The sequence below is a fragment of the Paramormyrops kingsleyae genome, chromosome 7 (genome assembly GCF_048594095.1).
Source record: "Paramormyrops kingsleyae isolate MSU_618 chromosome 7, PKINGS_0.4, whole genome shotgun sequence".
Taxonomy (NCBI): Eukaryota; Metazoa; Chordata; class Actinopteri; order Osteoglossiformes; family Mormyridae; genus Paramormyrops; species Paramormyrops kingsleyae.
The window spans coordinates 4,811,344-4,833,548 of NC_132803.1; the positions used below are offsets into that span (position 1 = coordinate 4,811,344).

General features: G+C 38.7%; 2 long non-coding RNA genes across 3 annotated transcripts in view; one reads left to right on the forward strand and one right to left on the reverse strand.

Annotated features, from left to right (window-relative positions):
* Positions 1-610: 610 nt before the first annotated feature.
* LOC111860106 (uncharacterized) lies at positions 611-5,255 on the reverse strand. Its single transcript, XR_002841961.2, has 2 exons — positions 5,129-5,255; positions 611-966 (listed from the first exon to the last, which is right to left on the reverse strand). It is a non-coding gene; the product is annotated as an uncharacterized lncRNA (long non-coding RNA).
* LOC111860101 (uncharacterized) overlaps positions 4,128-22,205 on the forward strand; it is a 44,858-nt gene continuing 26,780 nt past the window's right edge. The window contains exon 1 of one of the 2 annotated variants that reach the window (XR_002841960.2): positions 4,128-4,444. This is a non-coding gene — a long non-coding RNA (uncharacterized lncRNA). Of the gene's footprint in view, positions 4,445-5,527; positions 6,817-22,205 lie in introns of those variants that run through there. The other variant, XR_002841959.2, reaches the window with a different exon arrangement.

The window sequence follows — 22,205 nt, forward strand, 5'->3', positions numbered from 1 at the left end:
GCGTTTGGTCTGTTAAAAAAATAACATCAATGAGCACGCGACAGCCATTGGAGCCGTCGACAAGTGTATAACTTTTCGTAATAAGAATAATCATTTTTTTTTTGTGGGGGGGGGGGGGGTTCTATGCAGTCCCATTTGTGAATTAGCTTACTTGAAACCTTGAACCTCTGATCGTGTCACCTGACAATGCAGCATAACTACCAGTATGTTACGAGGCAGATTATATGGTGGTCGGGACATCCTGCGAATAGATTCCTGCTAGGAGGAATATATCTGAAAAATTCGACCTAAGGAACTATTACACTAGCGAAAGATATCACCTACAAATATCAGTATCTTTAAAACGGTCGGTACCTCAATTACTTTTTTCACGCTATATGTTCACTTAAAGTCACTATAATTCCATTAATTGACGGTTATGCCGTTTTGGTTAGTCAAACTTTCATGAGTAAGGAAAGGCAGTAAGGAAAACGGTACTTTACAGCCTCCTGATCTGTTTGTATTTCTTATATGGCTGGGATGGCTGAGATTTCGAAATACGCACTAAACATACATGCAAAATGTTCCCGTCTATAAGTTATATAAAATATAATGACTATTGTAAACCAACAAGTGAATTACACATTTATTGCGTCACAAGGAAACATTACTTAATGTTTTATCATATATGAGCATCATTCTCTCAGTTTAAACTAATATATAACACCACTACAAACACTGAGTTTTAAAAATGTGGAATCCATCGATATTCGGCGGTTTTTTTTTTTAAATCTCGCGAGTGTAATAATTATGCACCACTAGAGGTCGTACGAGCATTTAAAACTATTCTACCCATTTTTAAAATTGTTAAACAGCGGATATTTTCACAAATTACAGGCACATTTCGATGGCATTTTTTCTTGTTTTAATTCTTCCAACCCAAGTTTCTCCGAGCTGCATCAACTCCTCAGTCACACGAACAAATTCCTAGAAATATGATGAAAAAGAAACAGATGCGTAAAACACCGGACATAGACTTTTCCACCCCAATGATTCGTATATGCTCATTTATTTTACGTATGTACTCCATTATAAGTAACAATGACGTGCCTGACGAAGAACATAACAATTACTGTGAATACAGGGAAATGCAGGCTACTTGGTGACGATGACGTCTTGTACTGCACTGTTTCTTACTGAGATTTTTGCATGACTGAACTGTCGATTAATGGAATTTGCATGTTCCATTCTTCATGAATCTGCTTGCTAAATATGATTGACCGAATGTGCATTAAAAAAATCCAATTCGCTGTAAATTAAATGCATCTTAAAAAGAAATTATAATAGGCTACTAGTAATTTATATTTGGACCAATAAATCGTGTTCTCTCAGACTGAATGACAACCGTCAATATATAGTGAGCAACCATTTAGAATACTACACTGAAAAAATACTTGACAGCGAATACTCGAACGAATATTTGTACTGTCTGAAAATGCAGGGCATTCTACCTGTTTGCTTGCGGTCGATGAACGTGATGCACTTTTAATGTCATAATATACCTTTTCGAATAGCTTAAGTGAGATACTAAAAAATAATCATGACACGTTTAGAATGTGTACTTTCGATTTTGCTCTTTAAACTACTATAGAATAAAATACACCTTCGGCACTTATTAACATTATCAACTGCCTCTCCTGTAGTATGGATTTTAAAACTAATTATTTATGAAAAATGCATATGTGTCGCGTGATCACTAATATCCTTGCAAGTCAAAGGAATGTTTTCACGTAGAACATACATATATCGTTAATTTATCTTACATATGAAATATTCAGTAGGCCTATCTTCAATTAATAATATTGCATTCGTTTATTTTTTCCGTATAAAGAACCAAAATGATAAGTTACACATTTCGGACGCATAGTACAGTTTCCTTTTAATTTATGATGGTGTATTGCAATACCTGGAGATAATATTTAACAGAAATATATTTATTCAGAGTATATATACTTTTAATTTTATCTATAAAATCAACTCCACTTAATGCAGCTTCGCATGCAACTTGCACAATGTCGCACGTATAAAATGGGATTTTATTTTTCTAATTAAAAAGGGTTCATGAAATGTTGATGGAACGATGAATCCAATTATTTTTAGCACCTGGTTTTATGTAACAAATACCAAAATGACATTTTCATTCGCATTAAGAATTGGAAAGTTCGTAAAGCGCACAGGTAGTATTTCATATACAGGATCTGAATGAATAAACCAAGTCATCTAAATATATGCTACCGCAAAACAACATTTCATTATACTAGCCGAATAAGTGTAATCGGTAATTTTGTGAAATCGAGCCGGTCTGCACAGTGACATTTCCCAGTTATATTCTACTGTTAGTTGCCTTTTCGAAGTGATTAGTGTTAAAGGGATTTAGCATTTAATAAAGTGCGAAATACTGCAATCCGAAATTTACAAAGCAGAGTACTAAAGCATGCATTCCCGCATTATTCAACTATATTTGTGTGTTAGATAAAAATGAAGATTTAAAAGGTATCATCCCAGGTCAAATTTATTGGTTATAAACAAAATCAGCAGATTGATAAATTGCGAATATGCAAATAAACATGCGTCATTTATAAGCCGATTAAGCGAACATCATTAAAATTGATCAATAGTAATAACCGAAATAAAAATACTCTTATTTGAAATTTCACAATCTACGTTTTTTCTGGCGTACAAAACGTGTCAATCAGTGCGCCAAACTGTTCCGGAATTTTCAGTAACAGACATGCAGACACATGTGAATCTATTTATTACTTTTTATTATTCAAACCAAGTAAGCTAGATTTTAACGAATATGTTATCCTTAATGCATGAGTTGTGAACAAATTCTGACGATCTTTGAGGTACATTAAAGAAATTTTACTTAAAAAATTCGCAAAGCACTTCCCTTGATACAATTTTTATGTTAGCGGACTCTGTCCACTGGATGTCGCAATCAAGCAGCAACCAGCTTACTATGCTTACGAATTCAAGGTCTTTCTATGAAAAACTTACCAAATTTGCACTATTAAAACAGTCGTTTCCAATGGTACGTTACTGTCAATGTATTTTTTTTTAATACTGAAATTATGTGAGCCTCAAAAGAAAACTTAAATAGAATTTAACACGAGTAAGGATAGTAATGAGTAACGAGACATTTAAAATTGGTGAAAACACTAGCTGTTATTTTTATGCTATTTTACGTTTTCATGATATGGTTCGTTCGATGGTTTAATTATTACCGATGCATCGTATTCAGACCGACTGCTTTCCGATTTGCTATATAGACAAATCTTCCTTACAAAAGCATTTAGCAACTGAAGAAAAACAGTCACTCCGAAAATTTTGAATAAGTCTATTTTGAGGAAAACAAAATGTTCAACAAAAATTTAACTAACCTATCTTTCAGAAAATTCCAGTAAGGAATGATGCTGATGATGTTTATTTAGAAAGAAAAAAAAACACAATATTAAAAAAGTTTTCAAACGCAATAAATCAATTTCTGAATCTGATTCACATTGTATTTAAAAAAGTATATATATATATATATTTCCTTGAGTATCTTATTACATCATTGATTTTGAATTCAGATGTTTAACTGTAAAACAACTTCGTGTAACATCATAAAAAGGGTTAGGAATTACAATAATCGGCTAGTTATAACCCGAAATCTATGACGTATTGCAGGAAACAATGTATCACCATGTGTAATTTTTCTGTGTATATCTTTATATATAGTGAAAAGGCTACTGGGATTAACATAAAGGCCTTAAAATAGAATTCATCATTTAAAAAACAGAAAACAATAGACGATTATATAACTTAATAAAGAATTAGGAATAAAATCGGCATACTACAAATTTGGGTGAAACTCTTTCATCTCCTCTTCATAGGCTGTGTGTCTGAAGCCCTGACTTTGGTCTCATTATTCGTTTGGCGTGTGTTGCTATTTTGATCTGAAGTGAATATGCATCAATATGGTAATATATCGCCAGGTCTGTCACATTACCGCATTCAATCCACGTGCGACTGAACTCTAAGAAGCCAGCACGACGATTAGCTGGAGAATTTTACAAATGGTGAGTCATTTTAAATGCGGGATATTAGTGTGTAAAGACAGGTGAGCAAAAGCTACGTATAAATTGCGAGTTCTTTTTTTTTTCTACATCTTACTCCTTGTCAAACAAATGAGATGTCAACGACAGTTTTTTTCCCCCCCTTTGCAAAAAAAAAATGCCTCTGCCTATCAATCTGACCACTTCTAGCCTGCTGGTGACACATCGTATGATCATGTCTGAGCGCAGGTTTCGCAAAATACATTTGGCGGAGTAACAAGACGAAACTAGCACCATAAGTAGCGCCGTATGCAACTCTGCATCTGAACACAACTGAAAGACGTTTGAAATTAGCAAACAATAAGGTAAGTTAAAACAGTGGCAAACTTCGGGGCTAATTTTTGTTCAACATACTACAAATAACCATTATAAAAATTGTTCAACTATGCTCTTAAAAACTAAAGATAGAGAACAGAATATTTAACCTAGCCGAACATTAAGTCACGCATAGGCTACACGGTGAAGTAATTGGGACAGACAGAGAGCGAAACACAGGAATGTGTTAAAACGGATTGGTTTCCCTTCTGCACTAAAATATTCAGACATATACAATTAGCAAAAAGAATACAAGGTTTGTGAGGTCATGTCTACTTGGAATGTTTTATTTGCCTTTGCATTACAGAGCTAATGCAGTAACACAGACGCTAAATGCTGCTTGCCCATTACGGCATCAGATCTTTTCGCAGTAGGGTAACCTGAAAATGCAGATGCCTTTGTTTATAATTTAACATTACTTACACGTAAGCAAAATGGAAAAAACGAGTTTGCTTCTCTTTGCAGCTACATTTAATAGATTGCTCATTATTAAACGAAGAGCATTGTGCTTTACGTACGACAAAGCATTTATTCACCGCAATTACAGAGCATACATTTAATGTGCAGGAATATGCTTCTGCGTATGCAAATTATGCAAAATTGTCAAAAATGTTAACTCTGCCAAATTACAAGTGAAATTCTAAAGTCAGCAAATAAAGTAAATATAAATCTACCTCACAAATGCATCAAAATAAAAAATAAAACAGACGCAGGAGCCAACGGCGTCAACCTTGTGAGAACGGCGCGGCAGATGTCTCATTATGCATAGACGATTTTTCCAACGGGATTCTCCGCTTCTGCCATACGCGACATACTCCTGGATTCGCAAGGCGCCTGGTACAGTTAATCGGAGCTACGAAAGGTTACGAAAAGAAGGAAAAATAAAAGAATTTTAGAAAGGAAAAAGCAACTGAACCACCTTTAAAACGCTAATGAAGAAACAAGAGAATGTTCGGGAGCATTAGTCCGTCTGCTGGGAGAAAGACTATGCGAGCTGGATTTGCATATTTTGATGCACTAATTTGCTTGATGTATTTAAATATGGCTGCACGTAGCAAATATTCCGAGCTACGTCATTAGACGTGACCTCGTTGTAAAACCTTCTCGTGGATCTGATCAAATCAGACGGATTAGCCAGCGATGACAAGTAGGAGTATGTAAAAATCAGAACCTGAAAACAGCACTAAATCAGAATTTGTCTGGAAAGTTTGCAATTATATTGATATATTTAATCAAGAGCAACACACACCGGAGACATTGTACAAAACTCAATATATGCAGGACATACACATATTTTATGTATTTCAAAATTTAATCATTGGCGACTGTGAAAAATATTAGATAATATATATTAAATGTTAATAGGATTATTTATCGACATTAAGTAATAACGCAAAAGGTTAACTGTAATCCCAAATGCATTGTTACACTAAACCTATAAAAAATATACGAATTACTGACGAGTTTTGACTTTATTTTAAAACGAACATCTTGATTTTTGGTTAAGAATTAATTAGACTAATGTAATCTTTCCTACTTAAAGTCATGTTTAGCCGTCTCGAAATTAAGGCATTTTAGAAAATCGTATACAACTGAAATAACGTATGATAAAATGTACTATTGCGATGTTCTTACTACATGTGCTGGGAAAAAATGATAACAACAATAATAACCACTTTAAGAAGAAGAAATTGTTCGCAAACAAAAAGGGAAATATTTTGAAAACTATAGTTAAATTAAGTTTTCCCTGTAATATGTATTTTATGTCTTACAGTGGGACACTTTAAGTCAAAATGTCAAAATTCGCTTTTTAAATGCTCTGCCGGCCAAAGGAGCTCAGTGAATATTCGTTATTTTTACAGCAGTCTGTGAAAGACGAAGTAAATGCACAATGGGTGTTCAGTTTATATACAACAAAAGATTTGGAGAACTTGTTTGAATTTCTGAGCACGCCCTTCTCTATAAGGAGGGGTGGACTGTTCTGCGGCCAGTCCCCCAAAACTAGCTCACTCTTAGCTCAACACTTCACTTTTCAATTTGTTGCGGAAGACAAATGAGCTGTTGGGAAGTTTTTTTTTCTCCTTTCTTTCCTTTTTTAAGTCGCTTCTTCTTTCTCGCCTTCATGTGGTTGGAATAATGTTTCTGCGTAACTCGATGCAACTGAACCAAGCGAAATGAACCGAAAATTAGCGGCAATTTTAAATGAGGGCGAGACGAGGGATGGCTGGATATTCCCGAGGAGTCGAGAGAGAGCCTTGCACATGTTTGAAGAACTTGATTTTTGGATGCTTTGCGACGTGGGGAGTGTTCCAGTTAAATCAGCTGTTTACAGTATACTGTCGTATGGCATACATTTGATTGTGTAAGTATACATTTACTTGTGTGATGCTTATGTGTCCGCATATGTGATATTACTAATAATTCATCAATTACCTGCTATTTTACATTGACGTTCTGAAGACTGTAAGCGATATTTTAATGGGAGAAAAGCATTTAATATATTAACCGTGTTCTCTGAGATGGGAATGGACCATCATTCGGCCACAACCATCGGCACCAGCCTGGCTGCCATTCTGCAGCTACACAGGGCTGTTCAATAGGCCACAGTTCATGACTGAATGAGGCAGAAACTGAGATTTAAATTCTATCAATCTGAAATGAGAGTATTGTGTTACATTTAAAATATAATCGAATATACTGCAATATTATTGATATTTGTGTAATAATAATAGGGGTTTTTAGCATGTTTTTTAGCATTTGATTAGAACATCTAGCACCAATAGCTATATTAATGATTATTAAACATGTGCAAATTATAGGAAGGGAATATAAATTATGATATTACGATGGTTATTGCTTAATGATTACAAAACTATAATGGCGTGTGCTCACGTTGTACATTGGACAAAATAACGCTGCATCTTACATGTTGAAGACAGTTTATTAAAGTCAGACATTTATAGCGTTTGCGATCTATGAAATATCCACTCCTTTCCACAATCACGGTGACGTCATACATGGCATGATTGAATATAACACCACATTAATTGTCGCCCCCTGTGACGTCGCCTGCAATTTCCCCCTCTTCGTCCCAAGAAAAAATTAACGTTACACATTTTAATGAAATTTCAGTTTTATTATAAGGCCTATACACACACGCGCGCGCGCGCGCACGCACACACACACGCATAAATGTGTGCGCGTGAAAATGATACAGTAAGAATAGACATATAAGATACATACATCTTAAAACGTTTTATAGGCCTATGCATTTTTTAATATCCTGCATATGTAAATAAAGTACAAACTGACACAGAATTGTGTTATTGATTCATATGAGCGCCTGTGTGCACAAATCAGCTGTCGAACATTTTAAGTCGCCTATCTTGAGCTCTTCAAGGACTAGCAAAATAAGGGGGTATATATGTCGTCATGGCCTTGTTTTTCTTGGAATTGCCACTGACGGAAGAACCAATAAGGAGTACAGTAGCAAGTTAACATTTACGGCGCAAGTGCGCAACTTGCATCTGTGTTACGCCCCCTATGTTAATTATAATTTGGGTCCAGAACTGAATGAACTGAAATCTCCTGGTGAATATCTGTTGGATTCGCTAGCCATTAGTCTACAGCAATACCACTTCTTCAAATGTGATACTATACATTTTGAAGACAATAAGCGAATATATTCACTCCAAACCTGGATGTATAACGGCGCAACAAAATTCCGACTAATATGGTATTTCAAAAAATGTCAAATTATTCCTTTGTTGCTGTACGTCCTTTTTGGATATAAATATTACGCAGGCTTTCTCCATTAGGATATACCTATATAATAATACGGTCACGTAAGTGCGCCGTTAATCACCGAATTCTTAATGTATTTAAATCCTTATGACGGTGCTCTTTGCATATCGTAAACCTACACAGTGGCACCAAAACAATGATAACAACAACAATAATGAAAGATTTTTATTCGTGTTCCACACTTTCAGATGCTGAAGTGATAACGCGCACGTCCGTGACAAGGACCGAGTTATATTAGGTTACTGTTGTTATATTTAATAGACTACAATCATCACAATGACTTGGGTTCTTCTCGCGCTCTCTCTCTCGCTCTCTCTCTCTCTCTCTCGCTCTCTCTCTAGCTGTGTTGTGCGTGTGTGTGCGTGTAAATGCGCACACGCCAAAACGAAAATACCTCAACCATAACTGCATAGAAATACCTAATTGTTCTTTGAAACATGCACATAAAATAATGCCGTGCAATGAGACGCCTGCAAGCATGCCAGTGTATTGAGTGTGCTTAAGGCAAAAATCGTATTATTGTGATTGTGACATCGCCATCGATACCTATACAGAGATGCAGTACATTCTTGTTAATAAATGAAATAATACCTTTGCAGAGAAAAGGGGATTTTTATACAACCGTTTACGGCACTCAGCGTGGGTGTTATTAGTAATAAACAATAAAAGGAATAAAAACCAACGATCAGACTACTGATGTAATAATGCGCAGACTCATAGCATCGCTTAAACGCATTTTAATAAACGAGGCCCGTCAATTTAGGCTATATATTGATTCTTACCGCGCGAAGAGAAGGCTACAAGCTTCATTCAGGGTATACAGAAAATCCTCATGCGTGATGACTGTTCTGAGGTACCGCCGTTATCCCTTATGCTCCAAATGCTGCGGGGAAAATACTCGTTTTTCCAGCGCACTTGCCAACGCTGGAGCGCATCGCTGCGCATTCATAAATAAGGCTAAATATAAACAGGTATTTAAGAATCCTCACGACATCATTAGCGTACACTCCCCCAGTATGAGACCTTTGACCTCGTTCATATTTTGGAACCGCAAGCCCCGTCATCCCCCCACCCCCGCTCCTCAGTGATGGCCCTATTCTCGGTCTTTCACACCGCTGGTCGCGGTTCGGGAGTCTTCGCACACCGCGTCCTCGCAGATGGATGCAGCGGGACCCGGCTCTCTCTCTCCCGCAAACACATGGCTGTTACTGCGGTCCAGCTGCAGTCGTTTTGGCAGAAATACATTCCCTGCATAACCAGAAACGATTGCGCGATGCTGCTGTTTTATTATCTCTGCACAATCCTCCGGATCGGTTTCTTTTTTTCTTCCGTTCTCTTTTTTTGAACAGCATATTAACTTGGCTGGCTGGCGATGCAGGATATTGTTCGCACCATAACGTGTTAAAAGGAGTTAAGAAGCCACACGAGAATGAAGCTGTTTATAATGCAAATGTAGGCCTGTTCAAAGATGGATGAACCTAAATCCACAATCCTGATGCTCATTATTATAAAGCCACTTTTGTTTACTTCTTTACAGTTTAATTACCTGGATTATGTATTTGGTTAATTATAAAACGCTTCAAAAGTTGGACTCGCAACTTTGATGGACAGCTGTCACAGCAGAAGGTTGGTCCTCGGTGGGAATAAAAATCTTCAAAAGGGAGATGAAGACACTTTTTAAAAAGGAATTTCAAAGCAAAATTAAATGAAACCTGGGATACAACTGAATGATGGGAAGTACGTTGTTATCTTTGGTTATCTAGCTGTATGAGTGTGCTCGTCGTCATAAAGCTAGATAACCGAAAGTAAAAACTGCTTCCATTTTCACCGCGGATTATGGAAATTACGGAACTGTTTTCAAAGGCGGGAAAACTTTTACATTTTAAATGATCGGGGGACCTGAACTTAACACATATAGACGGCATTGAGATGAAGAGATCTGAACCCTCAAAAATCTGGCGTTAATTGCCGCAGATGCCGCCTCCTCCTTGTCGTGGCTTAATTGCTAATTCTTGCGCGGCGCTGAGCAGGGGCAGCGCACGTGCGCGCTCCCCCCATCTTTTTGGGGGCGATCAGCTCTAAGAAAAGGCGTCGGCATCCCAAAGTAATTACGGCGCGAGTGAAAAACTGGAATGGCGCAGAGAGAGCGGTGTCGGTCTTTCTTAATTGATTCCGTTAAACGGACTTGCAGGAGATGTGAACGGCTGGAGCCTCCCATTCCCACGCTCGAGGGCAAGTGGCAATGTGGTGCTGGGGCCGAATATGACAGACAGAGATGGGGGTGGGGGCGACCTAGGTCATGGAAAAAAAAACACCAAGTGCACCCGACTCATCTGCATCACTTTAGAAGGCGGCGCCGTTTCCCACCCAGAGCAGACGCGGGTCTCGGAGCTAGAGTGGCAACAGTTTGAATGTGCGATAGTGAAGTGTGTTTGATAGGGATGGAGGACCTGGAGGGATTATTGGGTGATAGACGTGACTGGATTACGGAGTGTGACGGGAATAATGTTATAGCTTTGGTTTTGTTTATGAAGTTAGTGCACAAATGAAACAGGGAATTATTATTGTAAAACACATTTCACGACTAAACACTCAACGAATTTTTAAGTAAAATGACGCTTTACAACAAAATATATTTTATTTAAAGCTGTTAAAGAGCCCAAAGTAATATAGTATTATTAGTACTAAAATTACTAGTATTATTATGACTTAAGTACAATTTTGGTAATGGTTGATCGAAAAATGAATACGTAATTGCATAATGTTCACTGCGTCTTACAAATGTTGATAAAATAAAACAGCCTTTACAAGTAAAAGGAAATAATTTGTTCTTTGAACAACAGTACAGTATGCATATTTGTAATATCTGGGAGTGAAGCAATATTTAATTCATTTTCTGAATGGGTGTTTAAAGAAGATGCTCTTTCTTCAGGAGCAGATGGCCTGGAGTAATTTGGACTTGACCGTGAGAACACGTGTCTGACCCTTTGTGCCCGGCAGACGGGCGTTCTTAGTTTATTTGAACCGTTTGAGGCATTAAAAGCCGTATTTACTTTTTAGTGCAGCAGTATTTTATTTATTGTGAATCTCAGCAGTAGCGAATGGCCGATCATATATGTGTGTCTATTTTTATTATTATTTTCAAAATTGTCGGGTAAGATTAAGTTATTAAAATATACGTTTTCTTCTCTTTATTGTTATTATTATTATTTTTTAGCTTTAGTTTACTTTTATGTTATTCATTCGTTTTATACTTTCGTTATATTACCATCTTTAGTATAATTTCACCCAAGCCATATATGGTAAATTATATTACTGTTTCGTATATAAGCAATAAAATTGTTATTTCTGACGATCTCATACACTGTATGAATTTCTGCGTGTTTGAATTGTAGGCTATATAATTAACACGTTTCTTTTTCAGATACACTCCCTGTAATATTTTGTGATACTAAATACTTAGACTATAACCTGTCATTAAAAACTGTGGAGTACTGATGACTTGTCTAAAGCAGGCTTTGTAGCCTATTCGAGTCAGGCGGTAAACGAATAAAAATATTGCTTTAAAGTCTGTAAATTTTGAAAGTCAGCCCGATTACGGATGTTTGCAACACTTGGACGTCTCTCTCTTTTTTTTTTTAAAATGTTGCCATGTTAAATATTATTGATATTACGTAGGCTGTGTTCTTGGCAGCCAATATCCAAAATATATGTAGCCTATCAACTGTAAACGAAAACGTCCTTGTGGGGAATAGGTGAATAGATTTTGTTAGAACTTTATTATACTTGAAAAACTAACCCACTCTAAGACTAATGTGATTGGGTAACTACTTTTACTCATTGTGCATGGCTTTGCCTAAAGAAGTGACACGAGGCACGAGCTGGCTGAGCTCTTCACAAATGGCTCAGCATTTCAAATGAATACGGTGCTAAAGGCTTTTATGAAGAGTTGAGCAGGTAACAGATCAATTACTTACCAAAATAAAGAAATACGTCTTCTTTATTCTCTCAAGTTTAACGGATGGATATTTTTAAAAAAATGGATGCTGTTTACAATCATGTTTATATGACAAAAATTGTACGTTTTTAAAAAAACACAAATTGATATTTATAGTTTGATACATTATTTATAATTATATGAATATAATATTAAGATAACACACCTGTTTCATTGTTTAGAAGTGCATATCAGAAAGTACAATGGAAACTCTGGATATGGATAAACTTTATAGACTCTAATTTATTAAACTATTTTTTCTTATTTTCAATTAACCTGATATCAGTATTCAATGAACTAAAAGAAAAAAAAAACTGCTGCCAAAACCAGTAGAAACATCCTGTATAATTAATTTCGCATGTTTGATCTGCCATGATTTTCTTTACTATTCCCAGTCACCATGAGTGTATGTCCTTGATTTCTGTATTGTTCCTGCCAAACATGACCATACCACAGTATTCAGTTTCTTGTTGATATTTTTGAAAAGCTGTTCTGTATGTTTGCTATTAAAACGGAAGTGTGTGTGTGTGTGTGTGTGTTTGTGTGTGTGTGTGTGTGTGAGAGAGAGAGTCTGGTGGGTCTGGTGTAGGTGTTTTTATGTAATGGACTTTGAATATGCAGATACATTGAGGGTCATTCGGTCCTTGTATCCTGCTGCCACAATAACAGCGAGCTCTGCTGTCTGCTATTTGGGTCAGTCTTAGTATATTTAAAGAAAAATACTTGTAATACTTGATTGTAAGTTACTTATTTGCATGTATATGCATATGGGATGCGTACATGGGATGCATATGGAATAAGTACATGGGATGCGTAGTCTTTCAGGCTGATAAAAACCTTGCAGTTTTTAAGCAAAGCTTGAATTTATGCAATCGCCTCCTCTAGGTGAGCCTCTGTCGTGTGCAGCGGGCTTTCCTGCTGATTGGTGTCGCCGTGGCAACAGTGAGGTGAGCTCACGGTGAATATGCTGGCAGCAGGATGAGGGAGGAGGTTGGGCATGCGTGATGCGGGAGCAGAGAACACGAACTTAAGTCATTTCACTGTAGTTTTATATATATGCTGCGTACAGTAGAGGTGAACATATTGTGATTTCCCAAAAGGCAGACTGCAGACATCCATATGCACATATTTATGCATATATATTGCATAACTGATACACTGGAAAACAGTGTCATGTAATCCTCATTTCTTATTTCTTCTCAATGCAACTTCAGGACTTCATATACATATATATGAATTTTTATACCACTATGTAGTCGCTGGAAGGACTGCTCACTTTAAGGGTTGAAAAGTTGTGTTTTCAGTCTGGACACTCACCTCAAACTCATGTCGTTATCAAGGTATTTTTGACCACTGACTGGATGTTTTTTTTTTTTTTCTTTTTTGTCTATCACCATTTTCTGGAAAGCTCTGGATGCCGTGTTATAGGAAATCCCCAGGAGGCTGACTGCTTCTGAGATGCTGAAAGCACCACACCTGGCTCCAGTGACCATTGCATACTTTAAAATGCCTTAATTCATGCATTGCAGCCACTGTAAAGTTCAGCCACACTGTAACTGACCCTCTTGACCCTGTCTGCCTGCTGTACATATGCAGCTGCAACCACATGACTTGCTGTTCAGAGGGGCAGGATATATTCAATAAATTGGGCACTTAGTGTATATATTAAATGTATGTAGGTATATTTAGTTAATGGGCTATCAGATATCGTGCATGCAGGATAACTGATGGCCAAGCTGTGCACAGCCAGGACGGTGTGAATGAGCGCCGGTATTTCTGCAATGGTGTATAAGCCACGTAATACCATCACGCACGGGTGTTTAGACAGGTTACAGAGACCAGAGGGGATTACAGCTGTTTCATGCTGTGCTGTGTCACCAGTTACTGCAATTTAGCGCCTGGGTCCTGCTTTTCAGATCGTAAAAGGTTGGGCCACATTCGGGAAACGTTCATTAGTTCTAAGAGCAAAGGTACTTCAGCAGTTTTTTAGGGATCTGATCACAGCAATGGACAGAAACTCATCTTTGCCAGCATCTGGTAACTTGCTGAGCGTCGTTGCTTGCTTGACTTGTGTACAGGTGCCTGCTTTCGGGCAACAAAATTTTACACCATTAATGTACAGCTTATATACCCGAAGGTCAGTTTACATTTATATGTTGTACAACAGCTAGTGAAAGTAACACAACGATCATTATGATCAGAGTGGCTTAATGACAATTTATCGGTTGAAGCAGAGAGGCCTTCAGTCCAGGGAATCATACTGGTTTGTGACCCTCTAATTCTTCCCTGACATCTTGAGCATGGCCAATGAGGATTTTCTTTGATGCACTGTTTGCTAGTTAGAGCCAGCAGATGAAGTATTGATGAATAACACCACAGGCAGTTTTGGTGGCGTGTTTCTTAAAAAAGGTTTAGGCTGCAGATAAAGCAGCTTTCATTTTTACTTTTTTTTTATATTTAATATTTGTTTCCTTGTAGCATATAAATACTCCACTGTAGTGACATTTTACTTCACACTGAGTCCCCTTAGATGCAGAACCTGGCTAATAGCAGAACCTCAGTTTTAAAGCTGCGTGCTGTTTTAGGGTATGTTTTGACCGAAGTCAGTCTCCGCTGTGGGTGACTCCTGTGTTGATGTATGACATCAATGCCATCAGAGGGGCTAATTCTCTTTTTGATTAACCAAACTCTGTTTTCTAGAACATGGTGCTTCTCTCAGTACATGTCTCTACTAATCTGCGGTTATCAATACCTAATCCACAGTGCTGCTCCAGTGTATAAAACGTTAATAGTTGCATTCTTCAGAAACAGCAACCTTGGCTTACAGATGTAATAGGATCTTGGACTTATATGGACCATAACTACGTGTAATGCTTTCCTTCAGGAGAAACCACGGTAAAGGTTAAGTCAGATGAAGATAGGTAATGCATTTATGAAACTCATGAAATTATATATATATATATATATATATATATATATATATATATATATATATATATATATACATACATATATATATAACCATTAATGATCTTAAGTAGACTGCACTGCACTGTGAAATATACACTGTAAATATATTATTTGTTCATGTCGAAGCATTTGTATGATAAGTTTCTTTGCCTGTTTCTCTTATTAGAAGCAGTTATTGGCATTAACATTTGGCTCCTGTTCAGTCTGACTAATACGTTTGTCATTTACTTACCATGTCTTGCCTACTGCATTTATTGGGTTGGAAACACTTATGTCACATATTTACTACTACAGAGCAGTGATCCATTCTGTATTTTGAAACCGCACACCTGTGTTCCAAATAAAACTCGGCGCTGTATTTTCTTTTTTTATCACTATTACAGTGTGCATCTGTACAGTAATTTGAAATGCTGTAGTAAAAGCAGCCTTATACATTATAAAGGCATGTATTAATGATTTATCAATAAATTAATGCATGTAAATTCATTCGGCACACTGTCAGTCCTATCAGATGAAAGGCTATGAATAATAAATCAAGAGCGATTAATTATTCATTCAGGCTAATTCCCAATAACTAAAAGGATGGACCTCATTTTTAAGTTAAAGACATTAGTGCTCTAAGAGTTCTGTGAAATAGTGTTTGGTCTTTTAGTGTTTATATTTTTTTAAGTTCATATTTTGAATGTATTTATGGACATTCATGTCCAGAATTTCTCACTTGGGATCAATAAAAAATATATATATATATATATAAGTATATATTTATCTACTAGATATACAGACAGTTATATCTATCTATCTATCTATCTATCTATCTATCTATCTATCTATCTATCTATCTATCTATCTATCTACATACATATGTGCATACATACATATACACATATCTGTCAAAATTCGACATAAACACCCCAAGAATAACAAATTAAAAATTACAGAGGTTTTACAAAATAAGGCCTTGTTCATAAAATCAGTACTATTTCCATATATATATTTATATATATTTTTTTTTCCGATTTAGCTGGAAGTAGCACGTGATACTTTATTCAGTAAGCTTTAATTAGGAATCAGGCATGCTAATTTCATCTGAAAATGGCCTATACATTTATCTGTATGCACTGATGCTAATGGCCGATGTTCTCATTAGCGGGAAGGATTCAGGCTCATTAAGCTGGCCTGCCTTATGGCATCGGCGTGGCGTGGGAATCACGCCACCGTGATTTGCTTTGCCGAGAGCAGCGTCATTTTCAAGGTGCCACCATCTTACGGTTTAGGCAGTGGCGAGCGACGGGGTAGAGACCTAAAATGTCTGCTGGGGCTTGCCAGCTGGCTCACGCTCGCACACGCACGCGCACGCGCACACGCACGCGCACACGCCACCAAGCAGCAAACAAGCGGGGCTGCCGACACCGATTTTTAATTAAAGTCGCGGCTGACCCCCCTCCTGCATATCTCACGGCCCCATTTGCATGCATAATTCCTTGGCGATTGGCATCGCGGCACGTTTTGTCTGCAGCGGAACTAGCTGCCCTCCTGCCATGCTAAGTCCGCGAGTTTGTGTTGCTTTTTTCCCCCAATAGTCCTGGGTACACACAGAGTGCTGGTCCTTTCAGCTGGCAATCCAGAAACGACTAATTATGCCACATAAATTGTTCCACACACCATAGATCACGAGTATGAATAAGCACGCTGCCTCAAGATCCTTGACTCACAGTGAATTTCTTTCAAACGTCTAGTGTGACTGTTTGGCACTGTTTTTGTTTTACTATTTTACAGACACTCACAACACCGATCTTGGACTGCAGAACTTAATTTACAAATGATGAAGAACTTGACAACTGACTGTATGTGACCCAGGCGCATGCTAAGGCCTGTTATCTTACTGATAGGCCCTAGAGGTTTCTTATTAAGGCAGATTATTCTTTGGTCAGAAGCATTCTGTTTCTTTCATCAGAATCCAGTTACCATTGAGCAAGCAGAAAGCATGTGACACAAATATGTTACGTTATCACATTTCTAGTTGTGGTTGGTGTGTTTTTAATTAAAAAAAATAAAACTGATGTTTTAGTTTTATTATTTTATTTAATAATTCATACTTGATCTCAGTTCACAGTGATTCTACAAAAACAAACAACATTTTTATCCAACAGTGAAGGAAATTGTAAATAAAACAGTACAGAGAAAGTGAAGGGATATTCTTACATTTAAACACTGGAGTGTCATTCAAACAGAAGACTTCCGTTCAATGGCTGAATTTAAGCTTAAATGTGTGCAGTTCTGCGTGGAAATTCATATTGAAGTTGAGATATCACAACAAGATGCTGACTGTATGGGTTGTGCTTCACCTTTTTGCTTACTGTTCAAAGCTGTAGAGTCTACCTTCCAGAATATATACATGTTTAGTGAGTAAAGTTACATATATCATCTGTCGGTTTCCATTTTAAAGCAAACACATCCTTGTTACTTTAGGTTTATAGGTTTATAGGTTATAGGTGATGAGTTGTAGGTGAGATACTAAGCTGTATATGTGTAATTAAACTGATATTGGAGTGCTGAAGTAATTTATGTTAAAGGGTAATGTTCTGAGGAAAGTCATATCACTCTGACGAAACATCAGTTAATGCATGGTCATTGGATGTTAAAGGCATGTGTGCAAACAATTTACCAATATATTCAAAGACTTATGTAATGACTATTTATATAACCTGGAACTAGAGTTACTCCAATAACATATACATATCAAAGACCTTTTTAGTAAATGTCTAACGCTTCTGCCCACAGAAGGGCAGGCACTGGGCACTCCCTGTATCTATATTATGTATCATTTTGGGAACCATCAATATTAATAACAAAAGTGTTTATTGATTTAATGACTGTCATTCCACCCCCATGGAGCCTGATTATCTGTGAGTGTGATATTAGCATATTTTCCTTTTTTTTTTTTTGTACATTTGGTGAAAGAAATTTTTCTATGCAGAGCGCAAATGCTAATGCAGAGAACAAAGGACAGTCATGGGCTATGGCAGCAGGTTCAACAGCGTCTGAATCGGCACAGATTTGTGATAGAAGGATTCGGGAGGCATAATTAAATTTGGCCAAGTCCTCAGCACCCCCCCCCCCCCCCCCATTCCGTGACGGGGTGGGCACAGCTCATCCAGGCTGTCCTTCAGGGTAGGCGTGGCACAGGGGAAGCACACGTACGTCTTTGCTGAGCGCCTCTTGAAGATCCTACACAATTCATTATAGTGCCACAGTAGTTCAGCTACTTATTTTTTGTTCTCTTACATTATTGTGTCTTAAAAAGATACTTGACAGTAAATGGTGGGTGGCTGAAATTAATTGGCTGCTATAGTGTGCTTATGCACTGTGCACTTTTTTACGTTGTCCTTTTTTAAGTCTGGGCACCAGTGTAGACTCCTGGTACACCTTGCCGTTTTGGTAGCTTATACTGGGGGACACGCAAGCCACACACGACCAGACGGGACTCGGGCCCGGCCCCTCCCTGGGTAAACCGGAGGAAAGGACTTGTGTAAGCATACGGATGAATCCATATGGAACAGCTTCAGAAAACTGGGTCTCTCTATTTTTCCACCCCCCATTGTGTTAAAATTAGAGATGTTAGCTGCAACCCAGTAGGGCTACGGAGACCTAGATTATGCATAAATATGACGGTATACAAATAATGAATGTAGACTACAAGCTGCTGCTTTTATTAGTTGTATGAAATTGAATGGAAATGAAAAAGCAAACTGCGTAAGCTTTTATGTAAAAACGTAAATAACAGCATGTATTTATAGATCAATGCATTGGTTACATTCAATGATAACATTTGATGAGACGGTCCCAGATCAAAACAAAATGTGGTATTAGAAGAACAAATAAATAAAATCAGTAACAAATCAAAATATATATTAAAAAATCATAAAGTGGATCCCCCCCACCCCTGCCTCCCGCCATTTCTCTCTGCAGACCAGCAGAGGATGAATTCAATAAGTCTGAAGGTGTGTCTTTATTCGCTCTCATGCTCACAAAGCGATCCTACTGTCGTTGTTCACAGCCAGTGTGCGTCAGGAGGGTCCCTTTCAATTTTGGGTATTCCCGTTTTCACGGAAGTGCAATGATATGTCACGAGCACGTAAATTGAAGCGGTAGTTTTTTCTGGACTCTCCTCTGCGTGTGCGTGTATGTGTGTGCGTGTTCTGCAATATTTCATTTTGTATAATGTTGCTGTACCTGCGTTGGGAGCCCTGGCAATGAGTAAGCATATACATACATCCATGCATACATACATACATACATCCATGCATACATACATACATACATACATACATATACATATACATATATTCTGGGGCATCAGGGAGGCGTGGATACCCTGGCAGATTCGTGGAGCCCAGCACTTGATTGGGACCCACAAATTTGTACATTTATATATCAAACTTAGTGTGGTGAGGGCAAGATGACGTTTTGTCAGTGGCCCAGAATTTGAAGGTAGACCCTTGTATGTAAATACTTGCCATTATCAGCAAGCTAAAAAAAACATATTCTGAAATGTTTTCAAGCAGAAAGCAAACTCATAAGAATTCCACCCAGGGTGCAAACAGGTAATACACTAAAATATTTTTACTTTTTAAAAATGTGCAGATTACTTATATAAAAAATAAAAAATGTCATATTTTTTTTTATTTTTGAAATGTTGAGCGGGTTTTTTGTCATATATTTTCATGTGATAGCTGTTTAATAAATACTTTCTTTTTAAGATGACTTAATCTGATTTTTTCATTGATATCTTTCTAAAACATTGCCCCTATGTTTGTGACATGACAGAAATCATCTGCTATATGTGAGGGCTCTTCACAAACTGTAAGCCAAGAATATTCCCATGTGAGAAGTATACTATACGAAAAATAACTGGTCTTGTTTTGTAGGGAGGTTTTGTGCATGTGTGCGTGTGTGTCTCTGTCTGTGTGTGTGTGCGTGTGTGTCTCTGTGTGTGTGTGTGTGCGTGTGTCTCTGTGTGTGTGTGTTTACATCCCTCTGGCGCTGGATTTCCTATTTGTGCACCGGCATTACAATTAATGGCAATTCCCCTTTTTTTACGTGTGACGATTATAAATGAGGGCAGATCTACCAGCGACGGCCTCTCTTTGGCGTGTCCTCACAGCATAGTGAATTCTGACCGTCTCTCTTTGGCGTGTCCTCACAGCATAGTGAATTCCGATGGCCTCTCTTTGGCGTGTCCTCACGGTGTAGTGAATACTGACGGCCTCTCTTTGGCGTGTCCTCACGGCGTAGTGAATTCTGACCGTCTCTCTTTGGCGTGTCCTCACAGCATAGTGAATTCCGATGGCCTCTCTTTGGCGTGTCCTCACGGCGTAGTGAATTCCGATGGCCTCTCTTTGGCGTGTCCTCACGGCGTAGTGAATACTGACGGCCTCTCTTTGGCGTGTCCTCACGGCGTAGTGAATTCTGACCGTCTCTCTTTGGCGTGTCCTCACAGCATAGTGAATTCCGATGGCCTCTCTTTGGCGTGTCCTCACAGCATAGTGGATTCTGATGGCCTCTCTTTGGCGTGTCCTCACGGCGTAGTGAATTCTGACGGCCTCTCTTTGGCGTGTCCTCACGGCTTAGTGAATTCTGACGGCCTCTCTTTGGCGTGTCCACACAGCGTAGTGAATTCCGACGGCCTCTCTTTGGCGCGTCCTCACGGCGTAGTGAATTCCGACGGCCTCTCTTTGGCGCGTCCTCACGGCGTAGTGAATTCCGACGGCCTCTCTTTGGCGCGTCCTCACGGCGTAGTGAATTCCGACGGCCTCTCTTTGGCGCGTCCTCACGGCGTAGTGAATTCCGACGGCCTCTCTTTGGCGCGTCCTCACGGCGTAGTGAATTCCGACGGCCTCTCTTTGGCGCGTCCTCACACCGTAGTGAATTCCGACGGCCTCTCTTTGGCGCGTCCTCACACCGTAGTGAATTCCGACGGCCTCTCTTTGGCGCGTCCTCACGGCGTAGTGAATTCCGACGGCCTCTCTTTGGCGCGTCCTCACGGCGTAGTGAATTCCGACGGCCTCTCTTTGGCGCGTCCTCACACCGTAGTGAATTCCGACGGCCTCTCTTTGGCGTGTCCTCACACCGTAGTGAATTCCGACGGCCTCGTCCCCATCAGCCTGCTCATTAATCCAGACTGACTGCCCTGGTGTCTCACTGCCTCAATGTCACACGCTTATGTCTGGTTCATTCAGCTAGTTGAAATGTAATTATTACCTGCCCCCTCGTTAGATGTACACATTTAACAAGTGGCCTGACTATTGGCCCCTACACAAACAACTCCCAAATGTTTATTTTGTTTTTCTTTACAGTTTTATATCTGAGTTCATCACTAGTCTGCCTCCATTCAGTTACTGCCGCAGCAGTCAGCTCAGTGATACACATATTTTCCATAAGCAGTTTTGTTCTGCTCATTTGCCTGCGACAGTCTGCTAATCTCTGCTGAGTGACGCTGCTTCTATTGTATGGAAAGGAGGGAAAGCCCATTAGTGCGCAGGACAGAGGCCTAGTTACATACAGTCCTCTCTGGTTCCCGACCATCCATCACCTCAGCGGCATTGCGTGGCCTCCACTTTTCCAGATGTGGGAACCCCCTTATTTTGTTTTCATTGCATATATCTATTAGATGTATGGGCTACATTATTTACATTTGGCATGAGGCAGGGGTTTCACTGCCCAGAAGCAGTAAAGGCCTCACACTTAGCAGGGATTTGAGCTTTGGAATCGGAAGGTCAGTTTTCACTCATGGCTGCCCCCCCACATGCCCTCTGTCGTTACATCATCAACGATGGCCTGGATCTTGGAACATAATCTGGCAAGACCGCCAACGTGGAATGCCGATCCATTATGGATTGCTGATCACTCCTCATTTGTGGGGGGGGTCTCTTCTGTTTTTCCAGCAACGATCACTAGATCTGCCATGGTGACCTCAGGGC